This window comes from Macrobrachium rosenbergii, chromosome 58 (assembly GCF_040412425.1).
Source record: "Macrobrachium rosenbergii isolate ZJJX-2024 chromosome 58, ASM4041242v1, whole genome shotgun sequence".
Taxonomy (NCBI): Eukaryota; Metazoa; Arthropoda; class Malacostraca; order Decapoda; family Palaemonidae; genus Macrobrachium; species Macrobrachium rosenbergii.
In genome coordinates this window covers 18,708,897-18,731,980 of record NC_089798.1, presented here as the reverse complement: position 1 = coordinate 18,731,980, position 23,084 = coordinate 18,708,897, and the positions used below count along the sequence as shown (strand labels likewise).

Below are 23,084 nucleotides of genomic sequence, written 5' to 3'. Positions count from 1 at the left end.
CGTTTGGTCCCTCCTACTGTTAGAGAGAGGTTACTTGATTCCCTTCCTGACTCTCCTCCTTTGTTTTTGTTTCCCAATTGCCATCCTGTCAAACAGAAAATTCTGTTTGACCTGCTCGAACAGATGTTCGAGCGGAGAGCAGTGGAACAGGTCTTGGACACAAAATCCCCAGGATTTTACTACAGATTGTTTCTAGTCCCAAAACTTTCAGTAGGCTGGAGACCCGTCTTGGACGTCAACAGGCTGAACAACTTTGTCCGGAAGGAAAAGTTCAAGATGGAGACCTCTCAGTCAATACTAGGAGCCCTTCATCCCGGGGATTGGATGGTATCTTTGGATCTCCAAGATACTTATCTTCACACCCCAATTCATCCACGTTCGATGAAGTATCTCAGGTTGTCTTGGGGGACTAGACGTTCCAGTTCAGGGCTCTCTGCTTTGGACTCTGCACAACGGCCATACCACGTTGAAAGCACCGCTTCTCGTCCGATCAGCGAAGTTAAGCAACGTTGGGTCTGGTCAGTACTTGGATGGGTGACCGCCTGGGAACACCAGATGCTGTTGGCGTCATTTTGCTCCGAGGGTGTTTACACTTCTCATGAAAAACGTTGCGATGCAGTTGCACCTGTCGCACGTCAGGATCTCACTCTACTTGGACGACTGGTTGAAACAAAGGTATCTGGAGGACCTTCAGTTGACTCTGCAACTCGTGAAGTCCCTGGGACTTCTGGTCAATGTGGAAAAGTCGCAGCTGATCCCCTCACTGTCCATTGTGTCTGGGAATTCAGATGTATTCAGCGGCTTTTATTGCGTCTCCGTCGCAAGAACGGCAACTTCTGTGTACAAAAAGTCTCGGCCTTCTTGGGGAAGGAAACATGCTCGGTGAGGGAATGAATGAGTCTGCTGGGGACCATTTCCTCGCTGGAGAAGTTTGTTTCTCTGGGAAGTCTGCATCTCAGGCCTCTTCAGTTCTTTCTGTTGGAGAACTGGCAAAGCAAGGAAGACTTGAAAGAGGAATTGAGAATTCTTCCTTCTATAAAGAGGATCTGTAGTGGTGGCTCGATCCAACGAAATTGCAGAAAGGGATCTCCCTCAAGCTTCTGAACCCCGACCTAGTGTTGTTTTTCCGACGGGTCATCAACAGGTTGGGGGCAACACTAGGGGGAAAGAAGTGTTAGGAACCTGGAGAGAGGGAACAGGTGTCCTGGCACATCAACATCAAAGATTTGGCGGCTATCTTTTAGCTCTCCAATTCTTCGAGGTCCAAGTTTGCAATCGTGTAGTTCAAGTGAACTGGACAACACTACGGCGTTGGATTACCTCAAGAAACAGGGCGGAACACTCTCTTGTTCCCTGTTCAGCCTTGCAAGAGAGATTATTCTTTGAGCTCTATGCTCGCAACATTTCGATTCTCACAAGTTTTGTTGCAGGGGTCGAAAATGTTCGAGCAGACCTGCTCTGTTGGCGCCATCAACTCCGGCCGAAGGAATGGACCCTTCATCAGGAGGTTTGCCAAGATTTTTGGAAACTTTGGGGTCGCCATCTTGTGGATCTTTTCACGACCTCAAGAACAGCGAGGCTCCCCTCTAAAGCTCATCTGTACTCGACCCGGGGCAGTGGCGATAGATGCTCTTCTCTGGGATTGGACGGGAATAGATGTTTATGCCTTTTCCCCGTTCAAAATTCTGGGAGAAGTCATACGCAAGTTCTCGGCCTCACAAGGGACAAGGATGACTCTCATCCCCCGTTTTGGCCTTGAACCACTGGTTCTCGGAGTTTCTCTTCTGGTTGGTAGACGTTCCGAGGACCCTTCCTATGAGAGCAGACCTGCTCATACAACCCCACTTCGCGAGATATCTTCAAAACCTCCCCGCTCTGAACCTGACTGCTTTCAGACTATCGAAAAATTGGTCAGAGCGAGGGGGTTTTCTGGCCAGGTGGCACGGGCCATCGCTAGAGCCAGAAGTTCTTCATCTATCAGGATATATCTAGCGAAGTGAGCAACCTTCAAAGGTTGGTGCAGAAAGAAGGGCTTTTTCCTCTTCCTCTATCACTGTGAGCCAGGTTGCGGATTTTCTCCTTTACTTGAGAGAAAAACTCGATATAGCAGTTCCGACTATCAAGTGTTATCGGAGCATGCTTTCTTCTGTTTTCAGACACAGAGGATTAGATTTGTCTGACAATAAGGACCTCCACGATCTTCTTGAGCTCTTTCAAGACGTCCAAGGTTCCTCAGCTAATTTCTCCTGCTTGGAACTTGGACGTTGTGCTCAAGTTTTGAATGTTTAGTCCTTTTGAGCCTCTCCACTCTGCATCTCTTAAGGATGTTACTAGGAAAACGGCATTCCTCATTGCTCTGGCTGGCGGCGAAGAGAGTGAGCGAAGTTCAGGCTATCCGTCATGTGGGCTTCAAGGAACACAATGCTGTCTATTCTTTAAGCCCTAAGTTCTTGGCTAAGAATGAAAGGCCTTCTAACCCTTGGCCTAGATTTTTGAAATTAAAGGTTTAGCAGACCTTATTGGACAGGAACCTGAGGGAGTTCTATGTCCAGTTAGAGCTCTCAAGTACTACCTTAAAAGAACACAGGACACTCGTGGTCCCTCGGATAATTTATGGTGTTCTGTGAGGCAACCAGTTAAACCTATGTCGAAGAATGCACTGGCATTCTTCATTAGGAACGTCATTAAGGAGGCACATTCTTGTTGTGACGACTCCAACTTCAAGTTGTTGAGAGTTAACGCTCACGAGGTGAGGGCAGTTGCTACCTCCATGGCGTTCAAGAAAAATATGGTACTCAGTGACATTCTCAGTGCCACATTTTGGCAAAGTCAATTCGGTGTTTGCCTCACACTCTTGGCAAGATGTTTAGGTAGCATACGAAAATTGCTTTTCGCTGGGACCATACATTGCTGCTTCAGCAACCTTGGGACAGGGGGTAGCTCTGATCCTATCCCCTTTTTAATTGTGTTTTTGTGGTTTTTGTTGGGTCGACTACTGGAGGCAGTCTTCCCAATCTTTTGCAAACTAACGTCTTAGGTGTTGGTTAGGTGGTTAGTAATGCTCTTTTGTCCTCTTTGTATGGTCTATGATCTAGTCACATTGTGGTCACGCCCCGTTGACAGATCATCTAGAAGTCGCCAGCTATATAGGTCACTACCTCGCTGGGGTCTCTAGTAAAGCAGAAGCAGACTAGAGTGACAGTAACCACTCAGTCAGCTATGCTATCAGATAAGGAACCAAAATAATTTTACCAATAATTGGTTTTCCTAATTCTTGGCTGTCTCTACCCCCTCCAAAGGTGGTATTCAGCTATATATATATCTGACAGGTAAGTCTCATGAACAAAATGATATTTTAATGATAAAATAAAGTTTGTTCATACTTACCTGGCAGATATATATATTCATATTGCCCTCCCTCCTCCCCTCAGGAGACAGTGGCGTTAGAAAATCTGAATAGAAAATGGGAATGGTTCTGATAACCACCTGTGCTCCCCAGCGGCTGGAATGGGTACTAACCACCTGATCTTCCACTGCCGTGTGCCGGTAAATTTTGAAATTCTGTCGGCCTGTCGGAGAATACATTTATATATATATCTGCCAGGTAAGTATGAACAAACTTTATTTTATCATTAAAATATCATTTCATCGAGTTGTTTTGTGTGTGGATCAATAAGACTTTAAAGTCTCCTTGAATCCCCACTTAGTATGTCTGAAGAACGGAATGGTTCCTATGTCCAGAAGGGTATTCCAAAGTTAAATCCGATCAATCTCAACCTTTTGATATAAGCCCTTAGGAGAACTGTTAATGTCATTTTCAGTGGTCTGATAATAAGATTGATGACTAAGATAGATTAGTCATCTGAACCCCTACTGTTCATTCAAATGAAAAATTACAATGCTTTGTTGGCCATTATTTGACCCTGGATGCTAACAGGTAAAATCCATTGGTAAAAGACAGTAACCATACCTGGATTGTAATAAGAGATGAAAAAATCACATGAGTTTAGTATGTTTTAGTGTTAACCAAATTGGACTGAGGGTCCTTATCTTTGGGTCTTTTCTTCCAGTCTTTTGTTGAATCTAACAGAAGGAAAGAAATGGTTACTGCCCCTAGAAAAGGCAACCAAGAGGCTTTATCACCGACTTTTGAAGCTAACAAGCCCAGCCCATTCCCAGATGTCACCCTCGCCCTGATACTTCCAGGTGAAAGTCTTTTTTTCAAAATGTGGTTTCTGTGTTGGGATGTTAAGAAAATTCTGAATAATCTATAGCTGGTAACTCAGTTTGATGGGACAGTTGAAATGGTTTCTTGCCTTTGTTTTTTAAAAAGTTTTACATTGTGTTGACGCCAAGACGCCGAGAGAGTCGAGATTTTTCTGACACAATATGTTTTGGGGATGAGACCCAGTTTAGTAATACAGTGCCTGCCAGGATGTTCAGATCTGCAGAGCTTTTAACTTCAGGTAGGGTCCTCTTTCTGAATCTTGAAGCTGTGCTCTCCAAACATTGCTTCAAGAAAATGGACGCCAACACATATCATGGCGCCAGAAGGGTTCTTTGTCAGCAGAGGCGTCAAGATGATATTTTGAAATGACGTTATGTACCTGTGCTTTTGTTTGAAATCTGAAGAAGAGAATGATAATATGGTCGATTCAGGTTCCAAGTGAATCCTAATTCAAAGATTTTATTCTTGACGAAGACAATGTTATAAAGGCCAGGATCTTATCAGACTTGAAAAGGCTTTTAGGATATTTCAAGAGGAAATTTTTCCCAGGAGAAATTTACAACTGTTGCTGTTGATGGGATCTTCAGAATTTTAACTGTAATGTGTCTAAGAGGCACATTTACGAAGAATGGTCCACTATTAAACAATGAAACAAGCGATATGGTTTTAGCCCTCCAAACAATCAAGTTCAAGGTCATAGTTTTATCAAATGAAGTATCATGGGTTTAATTAAATTGCCCCATCCAGAACCTTCTGAATCTTGATGGGACTTTTTGTTGTGCCCAAATTTGACCATTGTTGGTCGATAAGATTTTGGACTCACATCTTCAAAAGAATTTGGCATTTAATAAGGAAGATAATTATTCAAACGACTGACATTTCAGCAAATAACCATTAGCCTGGTAGTGTATGGATGAGGACTCAGATATTTCCAGTTGAATCAAATGCACCTTTCTCAGCTGACTTTTGTTCAGGGCCCATCTTTGCTCATTTTGACAGGCTAAGCCTGTTCTCCAATCAAAATGGATGTTGATTTCTACCAGTTTGATTTTATCTCTTCACCAGATTCTCTCAAGAGTGGTTGTGATGGAGGTTTCCTTTTCATCTTTGGCCTTCAAAAGAAAACCACGTAAGATTTAAGATCTAAAACAGCAAGAAAAGTCTCCTGTGTTTTCACTTTTTAATAAGTCTGCATTTTAAGGCTGAGGTTCCTTTCCAGGTTCATAGCTGATCATAGATCCTCTGCTGCCTGCGATAGAGGTTCAGATTCGTAAACAGATGAATGACAGAAGAGGATCACACTTTGGGACTACTCAGGTTGAACTTTCTTTCTGTATTTTGGAGGTCTTACTTTCCAAAAGAAGGCCATTCCAGTAATAAGACAATTCTTTAGAAGTTTTGAATTCAAATCCGACAGAACCTCAAAGGCCCTTGTGCAACAAGTATTGGTATGATGTTGCAATTGGAGACTGAATAGAGTTAATGATAATAATAGTAATTTTTTACGGTTATTGTGATTAAATTCTTTGGGGTTAGAGACCATGTTCACAGATTGCACTCAACTTTTTTGTACATCAATAAACAAAGTGGTTGGAAAGAAATGACAAAATTGTACTCATAGCTGGAGGAGCATGAGGAGGCCTCACTGGACCTCCAGGAGGATTTTTTCCCCATGCACCCTTGCATCTCCAGAATTTTCTGAAGTTCGTCCTTAGAAAGAGAAAACAGTTGAGAAAGGAAGTTTTCTGTTAAAATTCCCAGGTTGAATCTTCCTGGAGCCAGTTTCTCAAATTTACCTTGATTTTGGGAGTGTGATGATAACAAATGAGTCTTACAGAGCAGTCACAGCAGCCCTGAGCTCTTCCCAATTAGCCCCAGGGTCTTCCTTACTAAGAAGGCATTATATTATGGTCAAGATGCCCAGGAGGCTCAACACTGTTTGGCAACACTGTGCTATCTTCAACATTTCTCCTCTTCTCCTTCGGATTGAATAGGGTCAATGGAACCCCTCCACGGTCCATTATTGACTCGATGAGAAGGAAATAATGTTCCTTGGGAAATTGCTTGTGTTCCAGCCTGCCCAACAGCAGGTGAGGATGTATCTTCTTAATGAACTCTATGCAGCAGACTTTGTTTTGACTTTGACAACCATTGCAAACAGAAGAAGGATGATGACTGTCCAAGTCTGTAGCCACTTTTAGACGTCCAGTTTTAGGCTGGTTGGAATGAAAATGTAATAGACGCTGGATGAAGTGGCCAAAATCTAGGAGTGAAACACCATGATGACAATCGTCAATTGAACTTGAAGACGTAATTTTTGGATTCATATTGTTTCATGATCCAGCTTTGATAGATGTTCATTTTGATTAGTGTCTTTCCACACCAAGATGCATGGCATGATGTTTTTAACAAAGAATTAGGTCTACTTTTAAACAGATGGTGTTCTGATGATCCCATCCCAAGAGGTTCTGTTGCCTTAGGAGAAGATTCAGAGTCAGGAGTTTTTGCTTTTTCCGTTTATTGCAAAGACAGGTTTGTTTCAAGAAAATTTCAGAATTTTATAAAAGACAGTCATGCTTTCAAAGGCATCTCATAAAGTCTGTCAAGGATCACCCAGCATGATGCTGGAATGTTTGTCTCCTTTGAGAGGTTGTTGCCTATGTCCGTTACAGTTTCATCTAAAAAAGGAACTTGGATAAGGCAAATAAAACTGGAGAGTGCATCCCATTTCCAGAACCATGAAGACCACATTTGTAGTGGTGGAACGTCCAACAAGCTCCAGGAGGTCCCTTCTCATAGTTAGAGGAACCCAGACCTAAAGTTGTTAGGTCTGGACTCAGTATGGGGAGCAACACGCAGGGAAAAAAAGTCTTGGCTCCTGGACCAGAGAGCAGGAGGAGTTAAACATCAATTATAAGGAACTAATGCAATCCTTCTAGCTTTTTTAATCAGGGGAACAAAGAGGTGCAGGTCTCTTGACAACATTTCTGTTTTTATCACATCAGCAAAGAAGGGGCTTTCACTCCATTCTCTATTTGCATTTCTAAGAGCAATCCATGATATATTCTTTGGGCAATGGAGGAGATATAAAACTAGTAACCCACTTTTGGGAGAAAATGCTTACTTGAGGACATTCTGAGCAGAAATAAATATCAAAAGAATGTTCGCTAGTTTTTGTTGGGGTCAAATTGTCCTTCCTATAGATGATTCACCTCTTTAAGAGGTTGGCCACTTCCTCCTCCTCCAGTCTGATCCGGGGGCTATATAGTTGTCTTGGAGGGTGGACTGGTCTGGCCAGGCCTTTCAGTATGCATTTCCATTTCAAGATGGCTATGTGGTATTCCAAAAATTTTTACATTTCCATAACCTCTTCCAGTTCCCAACGGATCAAGAGATTGGAACCTCTTACTGAGTTGAAGCTGGAGATGTGGACATTAGCAGCCCAGAGAGTAGATCCCAGCAGCTTTTTGCTGCAGCTGTTCAAGATTTTCAGAGCTGCATACAAGGGGTGATATTAACTGTTTTTCGGACTATCAAAAACTGTCAAGAGCCACCAACCTTATTGAAGGAGGTAGCTGGACTTCCATCGCAAATTGTCAAGTGGTATTGACCATTAAGGTATTTAGTGAAAGTGGGAGGTTTTTGAATTGCAAGGATTTCATGTGTCCTCTTCAATATAGCCTAACCCAAATTTGTTATAAGAAGTCTCATTTGGAAAAAGACGTGGTCCTGAGGTTCCTCAAATGGAGTGCGATCCTTCAAGGACATCTTTCAATATTCTGACATTGAATTCTCTTTTCTTCCAGCATGCAAAATACAAAGATTTAGTATCTTACATAAAATCTCAGCAAGAAGCTAATGATTTTAGTCTGGAATAGTTTTTGCAATCTGTTTGACCAGGTTAAAAAAATGAATATGTCTAACAATCCTGTAGAACCAGTTATTCTATTAGATAAACATAATTCTACCAGAGAGATGTCCTATTTAAAAAGGGCTCTAAGCTAACCTGGATAGGACAAAGGCATTTAAGAAGTTTGTCTTAGAAGGGCTTTGGTGCTCAGTCCAGTTTTGTATAGATGTCACAAGAATGCTCTGTTTTCTTTTTTATCAGACAGTTGATGAAAAAAGATGCAAATTGGAATGAGAGAGATAGTCTACAAGATTCTGATTTATGTAAAGATCCAGTGGTTCACTTATTTGTTGTCAAGAGCTGTATTTGCTATTCAAACAGAACAGGTCCCTGCAGATATCTTGACAGAGACCTTCTGGAGAAGCAAGTTAATTTGCTTTATTCACTATCTAAAACAAGTCAAGACATTTAGAAAAGATTGCAGTACTCTTGCCAGTAAGAGTATTATTTACATCTAATTCAGTAATGGGAGTTAAGGAATACCCATTCAACTCTTGTAAACCACCCTAATTGTGAATACCTCTTAATTGAGAATTTTTATGGTTGTTTGTGAAGATGGACAGTGCCGCAACATTGGGATGAAAGTTCCTTTCAGAGCCTAAACAAAGGGTTGGTCCAGGAGGACTAGTCACACAGAGGTTATGAATGTGTCTTCTAAATCCAGTGATTTTCAGTCTCCGTTTGAATATTTATAATCTTCTTAAGGAATGCAGACATAAAATAAGGGAGTTCTAAAAGTCATAGAATTAATTTAACCCAAGTCATAATTAATAGAATTTGTTCTTTTTGGAAGTTAAATTTGATGGTTTTCTGTTGAAAACATAATCATTTTCACTTATACAACTTACCCGGTAGTTACATATAGCTGTCGTCTTTGACGTCACGGCAGTATTCAAATTTCGCGCTAGCGCTATCGTTACAAAAGGTGATCCCTCTACCCCGCCCTCTATCGGGTATCGGAACCGCCCCAAGAACACTTCATTAGTTTTTTGCCGTGCGAACCGGTATACGGTTCTGCTGCTGGTAGTATTTCTCAACAATTCGAACTTCTAATTCCTTTTTGGTGAAGTACTCGGTTTGTTGTTTTTGCTGGCGCTAGTTATTGCTTGAGAGTTATTATTAGTTAGACTATTATGTCTGATTCTGGTTCTAGTGGTATCCGGTTTTGCAGCAAAGGCTGCAAAACCAGGCTTGTTAAGCGTAGTCTAGATCCGCACACTTCGTGCTTTTCATGCAGGGGGCAAAAATGTTCTGCTGATTTGACTTGTAACGAGTGTGAACTTCTAACTTTGTCTGACTGGAGTGCTTTGGGAAGTACATGAAGAAGCTAGAAAGAGATAGGATTAGGAAGGCCTCTTCTAGGTCTTCGAGGTCAGGAGGTAGTCAAGAGGTTTTTGTAAATCCTATTATCCCTGCTCCCCTGTAGTTCCTGTAGTTTTACCTACCCCCGGACACCGTTTCTCCCAATCCTGATACCGTGTCAGTCCTTAATGCGTTTATGTCTTCCATGCAGAAAATGGGGACAATTTGCAGCGTGTTAGTAGACCGCAGTGATAATGCTGAGTGTTGTGCCTTGTGTAAGTGTTGTGGAGGAGGTAGCTTCTCGGCCCATTCACGCTCCCAGGTCTAGGCCCCTGTCAGGCTCCCAGGTTCCAGGGAGAAGGCATGCCGAAAGCCGAAAGGAGGTGAGTGGGACCTGCTCCCGAGTAGTTGCCCCTCAAGCAGTCCTGTTGCCGCTTCCCAGGCTGCTGGCCCTCACCACCGAAAAGGTGAGGAGCGGAGAGTGTCGAGTGGATCCAGTTGGAGTTCCTCCCGCCTAGAGGTTGGCGTTTTCGCGACTCTTCTAGACCTTTGAAGAGGTCTCGTCTGCTTTCTCCATTGAAGATTCCTAAGAAGAAGGCTCTTCTGGAGGATCCTTCCCCCTCCTGTAGCTTTTGGGCAGAACCGGAGAGGCTTTCTTAGCGTCGGACTCGTCTCATTCGTTATCGGCGGATCCTCCCTATCAGACGATTACATCTGAGAGGCCTGCTCCTTTGGCGCCAGCGACTCCTGTGACTCCTGTTCCTGTGGCGCCTGCTCCAGCATTCGATGAACCTCAACAGCTTGTGATTGACGGAATTAACGCCCGTTTGGACTCGATTTTACAACTTTTGTCTAAAAATCAAGTCTCTTCTTTGGCTCCTCCTACGATGCCAGCGCGCCCACCTCATCGCCTCGTTCTGTCGCCTGGTAGCGCCGCCGCTTGCGCCTCCGTTGGCGCCACCTTTGGCTGCTGTGCCGATTGCGCCTCCTTTGGCGCCTCCTGTGATACCAGCGGCGCCGCCCGACGACTATGTCTGCCGCTCCGTAGCGCCGCCGCTGCGCCTTCATTGACGCTCCTGTCGTTGTGGTAACGACGGCTCCGCCTTTGGCGCCACCTTCGGTTGCTGTATCAACTGCGCCTCCTTTGGCGCCTCCGATGGCTCCTCAACAGGCTCAATCTCTTTCGGTGACACAGCAAGAATATGTCACTAGCCTTCCAGCCCCCGCTCGTGTAACTCAAGTCTCAGTTCAAGGAGACTTGGATGAAGATGTTGTCCAGCTGGACTTATCCCCAATTTCTGATGTTGAACTCCTCTCGGGCTTAGAGGAGCAGTGTAAGGAGGAGAAGTCTCCGCAACTCTCTTCCTACAAGAAGCTCTTGAAGTTCTTTATTGAGAACTTCCCTGATTCGTTCTCGCCTGCGGCTCCTCCGTCTCCTGGGTCCCAGTACAAGAGGGACAAGGCTTCTGTTTCTTCTTCGGACTTTACCAAACTTGTCCTGTCCGTCTCGGCGAAGAAAGGCCTTAAGAAGATGGATGCTTGGCTGGCCGAGAAGAGGGAAATTGGAAAGAACGTCTTCTGTCTTCCCCCTCCTCGTCGTTCCTTCCGTAACCGGAGTTGGTATGAGACTGGGGAAATGTTTTCCCTGGGTGTGGCTGCCTCCGCACAGGGGGACTTCTCCAGTCTCATGGATGCCAGTAGGAGGACCGCACTTAATTCTGCGAAGGTCTTCTTTTACGTCCTCCGAACTGGATCAAGTTTTCAAGAGCGTATTTCGGACTCTTGAAATTGTGAGCTTCCTGGACTGGGCGATTTGGCCTTAGCCAGGAAGATTAAGGATTTTAATCTTCCTTCCGAGCTCTTGGATGATGTGGTTGTAGTGGATTGCATGGATAGGGGCATCTGCGACGGTGCAGTAGAACTGGCCTCTTTATTTACGACAGGGTTCTCAAAAAGAGGCAACTTTGGTGCTCCTTCCTAGCAAAGGTGTTTCTTCAAGCCAGAAGTCGGCTCTCTTGTTTTCTCCTTTAAACAAGGCTCATCTGTTTCCGCAAGAGTTAGTTGCTGCAATTTCCCAGGCATTAGCCCAGAAGTCAACCCAGGATCTTTTGTCGCAGTCTGCCAAGAAAGCGAAGAGACCTGTGCTTTCTACCGCTTCTGTGCGCGGTGTTTCGTCCCCCGCTTTCTCGTATGGACAGTATAAAGGAAGACCCTCTAAACGTGTTTTTGGCAGGGCCAGAGGAAAAGGCAAAGCCACGCCTAGAACCTCGACGGCCCCAGAGAAGAAATGAACCTTTTGTCCTCCATTCAGCTGTAGGAGCCAGACTGCAAAGGTTCTGGCAAGAGTGGCAACAGATCTCGGCAGACCCTTGGACGATCCAAGTTTTAAAAGAAGGATATGCCATCCCCTTCCTTTCCAAACCTCCTTTAGTGGAGGCTCCAGTTTCTTTACAGGCGTACTCGCACAACTCCGCTGAAACTAGACGCCCTTCGCTCAGAAGTCCGAGCCATGCTGGAGAAGGAAGCGATAGAACAGCTTCATGCCCCTCTATCTCCAGGTTTCTACAATCGTCTGTTCCTGGTTACGAAAGCATCAGGGGATGGAGACCCGTCCTGGACGTGAGCAGCGTTGAATGTCTTCATTCAGAAGACAAAATTCTCCATGGAGACAACTCAGTCTGGTCTTGGCGTCTTTACATCAGGGGATTGGATGGTTTCGATAGACCTCCAAGACGCTTATTTTTCACGTCCCGATACATCCAGCTTCAAGGAAGTTCCTGAGGTTCGTCTTCGAGGGACAGGTTTATCAGTTCCGTTCCCTCTGCTTTGGTCTGTCGACAGCCCCGCAAGTTTTCACAAGGATCCTGTTGTCAGTAGCCAGACATCTTCACCTGGAAGGAATTCGAGTTTCCATGTACCTCGACGATTGGCTGCTCAAAGCTGCTTCGAGGGGAGAGCTGTTTGGAGGACCTATCAAAGACTCTTCAATTAACGAAGTCTCTAGGCCTCATTATCAACGAGAAGAAGTCTTGCCTTACTCCCAGTCAGCAGATTGTCTATTTGGGAGTGAGTCTGGACTCTCAGACTTTTCAGGCTTTTCTGTCCAACCAACGGATAGCCTCATGCCTGCAGAAGATCGACGACTTTCTGCAGAGGAAGATTTGTTCGCGAACGAATGGATGAGCCTTGTGGGAACCTTAACTTCAGTGGAGAAGTTTGTAAAACTGGGGCGCTTAAACCTGAGACCACTGCAGTTTTACCTGCAAGAGAAGTGGCCCAGGAAACAGTTCCCGGACTCCTTCACATTCGCCATTTCGGAAAAGATAAAGGAGTGCCTCCGTTGGTGGAGGTCAGAAGGAAGGCTGTCACAAGGACTTCCTCTTCAGCTTCCGAACCCAGACCTAACTCTTTTTCCGACGCCTCGGACAAGGGCTGGGGAGCGACTATGGGGACAAAAGAAGTTTCAGGCCAGTGGCAAAGAGAAGAGAGAAACTGGCATATCAATCGAAAGGAACTAAAAGCGGTTCACTTAGCCCTGTTAGCCTTTCAAAAAGAAGTGGAAGGCAAATGCGTCTTGGTCCAGGCGGACAACACGACCGCTCTGGCATACATTCGAAACAGGGGCACTCACTCGTGGTCCTCTACGAGACCTCGAGGAGCTTCTAGTTTGGACGGAGGAGATCGGGACCAGACTAGTAACGAGATTCATTCAAGGGGAGAAAAATGTAGCAGCGGACCTTCTCAGCAGAAAGAACCAGGTCCTATCCAACGAGTGGACTTTACATCCCCTAGTTTGCGAGGAGCTTTGGAAGATATGGGGACGTCCGCTCATAGATCTCTTTGCAACCGACAAAACGACTCGGCTGCCCCTTTACTGCTCTCCAGTTCCAGACAACAAAGCGGTTTTCGTGGATGCAATGTTCATGGACTGGTCGGACCTGGACCTGTATGCCTTTCCCCGTTCAAGATCCTGCGGCAAGTAATCTCGAAGTTCTCAAGCCATCGAAACGTAAGGATGACTCTGGTGGCTCCATTCTGGCCGTCCAGGAGTGGTTCCCGGACCTTCTAAACCTACTGTCAGACTTTCCGAGACTTCTGCCAGAGAGACCAGATTTACTCAGACAGCCGCACTTTCAGAGGTTCCACCAAAACTTGTCCGCTCTTCATCTTGTCGCCTGCAGACTGTCAGAGACTCATCAGAAAGAGAGGCTTTTCAAGAGAGGCTTCGGAAGCTATCGCGAAGCCAAGAAGAGAATCCTCCGACAATGTTTACCAGGCAAAGTGGACACAGTTTAGGTCCTGGTGTCGAAGAGAAGGCGTGTCTTCTTCTTCGACGTCTATAGCCCAGATGGCCGATTTTTCTTGTTCCTCCACAGAGAGAAAAAGCTTGCTGTACCTACCATTAAAGGGTATAGAGCCATGTTAGCTTCGGTCTTTCGACATAGGGGTCTTGAAGTGTCTTTGAGTCAAGACCTTTCAGATCTGATTAGATCATTTAATACGTCAAAGAGAGACCAGAAGAGACCAGTGGCGTGGAATCTTGACGTAGTGCTGAGATGGTTACGGTCTCAGTCCTTTGAACCGATGGCGAACATCTCCTTGAAGGATCTCACGAAAAAGACTCTTTTTGGTAGCTCTGGCTACGGCCAGGAGAGTAAGTGAGCTACATGCGATTGACAAAAGAGTAGGCTTTGCTAAGGGGAAGGCAGTATGTATGTCTCTCTTGGTTTCTTAGCCAAGAACGAAGACCCGTCTAGACCTTGGCCAAGAGAGTTTGAAATTAAGGACCTTTCCCAATTGGTCGGTCCCGAAGAACCCGAAAGGTACCTCTGCCCTGTGAGAGCTCTCAAGTTCTACGTTCAGAGAACGAAGAAGCTCAGAGGTCCCAATGACCACCTCTGGTGCTCGGTTAGAGATCCTTCTAGGCCTCTCTCTAAGAATGCCCTTTCTTTCTTTTGAGAAGCCTGATAAAAGAAGCTCATGAGCAGTGTGCTGACTCGGAGATGAGTATTCTTAAGGTAAAAGCGCACGAGATTAGAGCGGTTTCGACTTCTGTAGCCTTTAGCAGAAACTTATCTGTGAAGGACTTGGTTAAGTCCACCTTTTGAGATGCAAGTCAGTGTTTGCATCGCATTATTTAGTGGACGTGCAAACTGTTTTCGAAGAGTGCAGTACGCTGGGGCCCTTTATTGCGACTGACACGGTGTTGGGGGGGTGAAAAGGAGTCCGCTCCTTAACTAACATTTTCACCTTGGTGTTGGGGTTGTTTTTTTTGAAGGTTGCCTGGAGATACATGATGTGTTAGTATCTTCCAGTTTTTAATCTTTGGTATTGGTTTTATGGTAATGTTAGGTGATCCTCGTTTTGTTGTTCGTTGTACTGCGCCTGATCAAGGGCATCAGACTTGTCCGCACGCAGCCATGTTCTCTACGGCAGGTACTGTTTTTTTATTGTGTCCGACACACGGATCCCTTTATATCCTCTCGGCACAATATAAAGGCCAGCAGACTACAGAGGCAGTAACCACTGAGTCAGCTACCTTTAAAGGTAAGGAACCTATGTCTAACTTGTTGCAAGTAGATAATTCCAAGAATTTTATTAGCTGCCAGTGCCCCACCTCCTCAAGGTGCCAATCAGCTATATGTAACTACCGGGTAAGTTGTATAAGTGAAAATGAAATTTTTATGATAAAATAACGTTTCACTTATACTTACCCGGTAGTTACATAATCATAACCTCCCTCCTCCCCTCACCTGGGCAGTTGGGCAAAAACTTATGACGTGTTCTTGGGACGGTTCCCGATACCCGATAGAGGGCGGGGTAGAGGGATCACCTTTGTAACGATAGCGCTAGCGCGAAATTTGAATACTGCCGTGACGCTATATGTAACTACCAAAGAAACGACAGCTATATGTAACTACCTAGAGGGTAAGTATAAGTGAAACGTTATTTTATCATACCTTTGTTCTTGTCTTGAATGGTTGAAATTTTATGGTTGTTTGTGAAGATTGAATGCAGTCTTCCACAATCATCAATTTTAGTCAATGATCATTTTGTTCCCCTTGGCGCCCGGAACAAGGGTATTATAGGTTGTCTGTCACATAGAGGTTATGTACACTGGTTGGCAGCTCCTAGAGGTCTTCAGCCCCTGAGTGGATCGCTGGACCTTCTTAAGAAAGCAGACAAAATGAGGGAGTTCATTGAAGTCAGCTTTCCTTAATCCAGGTAAGGACCTTGTTGGTTTATTAACCTTTACAAATTCCAACGATTTGTCTTTGACCCTCCACCAAAGGTGTCAATCAGCTATATATAACTACAGGTAAGTTAGATGTTTAAAATGATATTTTCATAATAAAATAAATTTTTGAACATACTTACCTGGTAGTTATATAATTAAATTCCCACCTCCCCTTTAGAGACTAGGGTGATCTTCAACAGGGGCCATGGCTCACTGGTGGCAGTGGCCTGTTTTCAGGTAGTAAGACATTTAACTAGAATAGATTATATTAAAAATAAATTAACTATATAAAAATAAGTGAATAAAATAAAAACAAAAGAAATAAAAATATAAATTTTTACATTAACAAACATTTTTGTTCATGAGATACACACACACTATCTAATCTATCTATCTATCTATATATATATATATTATATATATATATATATCATATATATATATATATATATATATATATATATATATATATACATGTCATGTTTGGCCTGTGTGTAACTATGATAAGGTTTCTTGACATGGGTGATGTCATTAGACTAAAATGATTTTATTGCTCGATACTGTCACCATATTCTGTTTTTTGAAATACACAGCTCACTTAGCCAGTCAGTACGGTATTATATCACTATTTCCAGCCGAAGTTCAGTAACCAGTCACAGTGCCCTGACTGTTAGCATATTGAATATTCGTTGTAATGAATTATATTAATATCTGAGGTTTTCAGTGAAAAGGTGCGTTAAGACTGTTGTTATTCATGTATTTCATTTTAGTAAATAGGAAAATGTGTCTTTACTATTTGATTTATGGGTGTATTTTGATTACAAAAATTCGTGACTCGTTTTTTTCTTTCAGTTGTAAATTAACTTCCATATTGTCCTTTAGGCATGAAATATTTATTGTTATTAGCTTCTGGTATGAAATTTCTTGCTTGTATCATAGTCAATCATTTTAAACTGGACAGTGGCAACTAACCAATGGTCTGTGTGTATTTTGATCATTATGCTTCATTGCCTTTACTTTGTTTATGTCACACTCTTTAAGTACTGTTTGATACTATTTATATTTAAATTGCTGTATCAAAATGATTATAGTTGTGAATGAAAATTACAAGTGTATTTCAGATGAAACTGCTAAAAATGGTGTGAGTTTGTGTGTGTTTGTGTGTGTGTGTGTGTGTGTGTGTGTGTTATGGCGCATTAGTTTATTATACTGGAGTGTTGTTCTAAAATCCACCTCTTTAGATCTGTGACATTCATAGAGTATGATGGCTGGCACGAGCAAGACTAAACGGGCACTTTCTGTGAAGACTACATTCAATATGGATTTACTTCATTCTCTGATAAGGGCGTTGTGAAGGGGCAATGTTGTTTTGTGTCTGAATGTGCTCAGGAATGATTCACTTAAGACCATCAAAGTTGAAAATCATCTTGAAAAAATTCATCCAGAACATAAGACAAAAGATGTGAATTTCTTTAATCGTCATGAAAATGGTTTGAAACGTTTGAAACTGGACTCTAGTGGTGTGTTTCAAACACAAAGTAAGAATATACTTAGAGCTTCATTTGAAGTGTCAACTTGAAATTGCTAAAAGAAAAACCATATAACATTGGTGAAACTCTTGTAAAGCCTTGTGCTTTGAAGATAGTCAAGCTTGTACTTGGGGACGATTGTGAGAAAAAATTCAGCAAATATCCCTTTCTGACACCACAGTAGCTCGAGCATTGAAGAAATGTCCAGAGATATCAAAGCACCAAGTGATCAGTGAGATAAAAGCTGCTCAATTTGGGCTATTTGCACTCCAACTCGATGAGTCAACAGATGTTTCTTCCTGTTCACAACTCCTTGTATTTGTTAGGTATGTTAATGCTGGTGAATTTAAAGAAGAATTCTTTTTGCTCTCCACTTGAGACTACTACCAGAGGTGAAGATATTATGAGGAAGGTAACAAATTTTTTTTTAATGAGGAAGGACTGTCATGGGAGAATGTGTGTGGGTATGTATGGATGGGGCACCTGCAATGTTAGGTTCAAAGTCAGGTTTGCTGCCAGACTTAAAGAGGTGGCTTTTGGAGTTACAGTGACTCATTGCATGATCCATCGTCAGCACTTGCATCCAGAACCCTTCCCAAGGAACTTCACAACATCTTGACACGCCATAAAGATTGTAAATTATAAAGTCTATGCCTGTTAATTCACGCACTTTTCAAAGAACTCTGTAAAGACTTGATTCAGAGCATCAGGTCCTACTATTCTACATCAAGTTCGATGGCTGTCGAAAGGAATGTTCTCAGCCTGAGTTTTTGAACTTAGAGAAGAGTTGAAGATATATTTGAACATGCAGAGCAAGGAATCTATGTTTTTCAGTGACCCCTGTGGAACCACGTTTGGCATATTTAGTTGATGTATTTTATCAACTTAATAAACTTAATCTGAAACTTCAGGGTAAAGACAAACTGTAATTCATTTTGTTGACTCATTGCGTGCCTTCATTGCTAAGATCCAGAAGGGCTAGGCTCAAAAAATTAATGCCGGTTATTTTGCAATGTTTGAGAATTTTTTGAAGTTGTTGAAGGTGAAAAAGAACTAGATCCTTGTCTCCAAAATGAAATAATCAACCACCTTCAAAATTTGGGTCAAGAATATTTTTCCAGATACTTCCCTGATCTTGAATCCTTAGATCTGTCATTTATAGCAGATCCATTTAATATTGAGCCAGATTCTGTGCCAGACCCTGACCAAGATGAATACTTGAAATGAAATTTGATTCTGGTGTAAAGCGTTTTTGAAAAAAGAGCTCTGTAAGATGAATTCTGGCTTAAGTAATGTGCATCATACCCTAGAATTGCTTGTAAGCGTGCACTAAAAAACACTTCTACCTTTCTCCTCCACTTATTTATGAATCAGTGATTTTCGACCTTACTTCAAATCAAAACAAAAGCAAGAAACCGCTTAGAGGTGGAGGATGACATGCCTGGTGCCTTGTCCACAATTCTCCCCGATTTGATAAGCTTGAGATATGAAACAAGTACATCCATCTCATTAGCTGCCTTACCAGAGTTAGTGGTTACCATGAACAGCAGAGAAGTTGGTTTTTATGTTTATCTTTTGGCCATGTTTCAAACCGTGGGTTCAGTACATGAATTTTATTTACAATAATCAAGTTCAGTCATTGATTTCTGGATTATTAAATTTAACTTTCATGAAAATTTCTTGGATACATTTACCATATAATGCATTTATGAAAATTTTTTGAACATGTTAAGAAATGTAATCCAAAGTTCCTTAAGTACCTGGTATCGTATGTTTTATTATGAACATAATTAATATGCTAAATCTGAAGGTCAGCAGGCCATGAATATTTGGAAATGCCTAAAGTGGGCCATGGTCTTAAAAAGTTTGAAGACCACTGGACTAGGGGCATGGAAGATCTGAGGAATAGTTGGAATGGTTCCAGGTACCTGGGTAGAGGGCTTCACAGGTGGTTCACCTGACTACCGATGGCGATTGCCGCGAGTTTTTGAAATTCTGCCGTGACATCAGGGACTTAAGTTATTATGTATATAACTACCAGGTAAGTATGTTCAAAAATTTATTTTATTATGAAAATAATAATTTTGTTCATACTTACCTGGCAGATATATATATCTTATTGCCCTCCCTCCCCCCTCAGGAGACAGTGGCGTTAGAAAATCTGAATAGAAAATGGGAATGGTTCCTGATGCCCGCCTCCCAGCGGCGGGAATGTTTACTAACCACCTAATCAGGTTTCACTGCGTGTGCCGCTTTTTGAAATTCTGTCGGACTTGAGATTACAGCTATATATATATCTGCCAGGTAAGTATGAACAAACTTTATTTTATCATTAAAATATCATATTTCTAAGCAAAACATCAACTTCGGGTGGTTATTTTGGCGGCCATCTTGAAAAATGGCCGCCATTTTGGATTTTAAATTGGCCAATCGGGCAGATTTGATTAGTATCCCTTGGAGAACAATTGTGCCAAATTTGATGCTTGTATCATCATTTGCATGATTCTTCTAAAAAATTACTCTTATCTGCCCCACTATCTGTGTGTGTGGGAAACACCCAAGCAGACTGGAGCATGTTCTAGTCCCGGCAGGTCAAACCTGATGCCAGTCACGTACGTGTATGGCCAGCTATACCTTCGGTCAGACTGGGGTGACCAACTGAAGGTGAATAATATTACTTCAATGAGGCATTCTTTTTGGAATGACCATCATCAAAATCTTCCTGCAGGGATTTTGCCCACAAGACCTTTCATCTAGTCGGGTTTAGAGATCAGTAGGAATAGCGGACGAGAGTGATGACTTACGTGATGGTTCTGATTCGAAATTATATTACTGTTTCCTTTGTTACATGTCTTTTATTGTTGAGGAATACACTATACGTTGCACGTTTAATAAATTAGAGATATGAAACCAAGAAATTTGAACTTGAGATTTCTAAAGAGGACGCTCCTTGTTAAAGCCAAGTGACGCACCGTTCATTCTCTCATCTCCTAGACTTCATGTAGGGCTGATGTGTTCTTGTGTTGCGTTGTAGATTGGCTCCCACGTGTTTCAGAATTCATTCTTTGTTCAGTTCGTATGATGGGAAACTTATGTAAGTTATCAGTAGCCAAAGCCTACGTTACTTCATTATGAAACAAAAGAGCTAAATATCTTGGTGTATATCCTCGTCTGTGATTTTTGTGATTTCTTTATGCATTCACATATCTTGCTTGATGACTTCGCCGTCATTAAATTTCTTTATAAACCCAGCTGTAGTTTGAATTAGCGTAAAATTATTGTAAATTTGCCTTTATTTTTCATATTAACGTAATATTAAATATTTTGGATATATTTTTTTGTATTAGATTATTTTTTGTGAGTAAAGGCAAAACAGCCACTCGTTGTTTGCCAGGTTCGAAGCCATTGTCTGTTGAATGAGCATCCATGGCCAGAACAATGGGCGTGAATCAGTGTAAGCTGAGCTTGTAAAGTCCCCGCTCAATGGGTTCTCTATGATGAACATCCCGTTTTCTGCGGTGCCTTCACATGCAACCTAAGGTTGGACGAACACAATCTTATTATCATTAATGTGATTTGTATATTTATTATCTGTTCATTTGCCCTATGTGACAGAGTATTTTTATGTCCAACCAGTTATTGTTAATCATCATGTTTTCTGTATGCACCTCTCCTGTCTTGTGTAGAGAAATAGTTTGACCTCAGGTCACCTGTAAATTTTTGTACCCGCGGTCTCTGCGTATAAGCAGATGTCCACACGCCGCTTTGTAAGCAGGTCGCTTCATCAATAAACCAGCAGTACTTGTCTTCCTGCTCATTATTTCGCACCTCTCTCACAGTGGTGACCCCCGGAGTGGTTCCAGGAGCCATTAACGGACCCAAACGGCGACTTAGTCTTGGCCCGATGAAGCAACCCACGCCCCTAACGGACTAACTACGGCGCTCTAACAAAGAGTTCAGGTGTTACCGACTCTTGTCAGCAAATCACCGGCGTCATTAGCAGACCCACACGGCACGCTCCCAAGCGTGTATTGACGCGAGTGTTCCCTCACACTCCAAGTGAGAGCGCGGAATGAGCATGGACACAGACATCCCCAACCATATACAAATTACCACAAACTTCTTGGAGGCAGATGTTTCACTCGCGCAACCCCCTCCCGCACTCCTCCACAACAGTGCCCGCTCCCCGCGTGATACCCCTCCTGACGGACCAACCAAGGGCGGCCCTCAGCATAAAGCCACCGCCATTCACCCATCAGAACCCAGCGTCCTGGCTCTACAGGGTCGAGGGGCAATTCAGGGTGGCAGGCCTAACCGACGAGGTGTTGAAGGCGGACATCGCCATCAACGCCCTACTGGAGGAGATATACAAGAAGGTCACCCCGTGGGTGACGACAGTGACGAGCCCTGCCACCTTCCAGGAGTTAAAGGCCACTCTTGTTGAGACCTGCTCCCTGCCAGTCTCCGAGAGAGCTGTCCGTGCCCTCGACCTCGCCATCAACCCCTGGCAGGACACAAACCTCTTGGAGACGTGGCATGCCCTCCAGGACCTCCTCCTCCTCCCCGAGACTGACAGCAGCAGCAGGTGCAAAGAGATTAGCCTGTCGAGGGAGATCCTCCTGCGGCAGCTGCTCCCAGAGGTCCATGGGCAGATCACAGAACCATAAACCCTGCCAGTTGACGACCTGATCAAAGTGGCGCAGCAGCTGACGGACTCCACGAGGGCCGCAAAGCAGGCATCCACGCCTGCACACCCCATCAACTGCCTCCAGCTGGAGGACCCCACCACAGAGGACATCAACGCCGTCAACAGGAGGAGGCCACCCCACCAGCAGAAGAAGGAAAGGCCGGGGCTTTGCTATTACCACCAGAAGTTCGGTAAAGTTGCCCGAAATTATGAAGCCCCCTGCCTTTTCTCCCCTCCAAAAAATGGGGGAAGCGGCGGCCATGCGGTCAGTGTTCCCGCCTTCCAGAGAGGATCGCAGACATCTGCCAGACCCGACTGCCTCCCTTACGGCCGCCAACGGGTCCCCCATCCTCTCCTATGGCACCAGGCTCCTGTCGTTCTCCATCCTTGGCCAAAGGTATAGGTGGAACTGCATCGTCGCGGACATTAGGACCCCGCTCCTGGGTGTGGACTTCCTCGCCCACTTCGGACTGGCAGTCGACGTCAGCCGCAAGCGCCTGCTGGGCACCGAATCCTGCCAGTCCCTGCCCTTGTCGTCAGGCCCCAGGGAGCCCACAATCTGTTCCGTCGCTCCCCACCAGTACGGCTTCCTCCTGAAGGAATTCCCAGAATTGTTCAAACCCAAGCTTCGTCAGGTGCTCAGGACCCCTGCCAAACACAGGATATATCATCACATCAAGACAAGGGGGACCCACGATGCACACAAAGTTCTGGAGGCTTCCCTTACAGTGCCTTCAGGAGGCTAAGAAGGCCTTTGCCAAGATGGAACTGATGGGCATATGCCAGAAGGCGCCCAGCCCATGGGCCTCCCCCCTTCACATGGTACAGAAAGCGGATAGCACCTGTAGACCCTGCGGCAACTACAGGCGGCTCAACCTCGCTACAGAACCCGACCACTACCCTCTACCAAACATGCAGGACCTAACGGCCTCCTTCCGCGGGGCCAAAATATTCTCAAAGTTAGATCTCTTGAAATCATATTTTCAGGTACCAGTAGCTCCAGAGGACATCCCCAAAACCCCCATCATCACGCCTTTCGGGGCCTACGTCTTCGCCTTCTCCACCTTTGGCCTGAGGAACGCAGGGGCAACCTTTCAGAGACTGATGGACAGCATCCTGGGGGACCTGAACTTCTGTGTCTGCTACGTCGATGATATCCTAATTTTTTCCAGATCGCACAAGGAACACCT

The 23,084-nt window shown here is 44.0% G+C and overlaps 1 non-coding gene across 1 annotated transcript; it reads left to right on the top strand.

The window, feature by feature from the left end:
- Nucleotides 1-448: 448 nt before the first annotated feature.
- On the top strand, nt 449-567 carry LOC136837323 (5S ribosomal RNA). The gene has a single exon (XR_010852642.1). It is a non-coding gene; the product is annotated as a 5S ribosomal RNA (ribosomal RNA).
- Nucleotides 568-23,084: the final 22,517 nt, after the last annotated feature.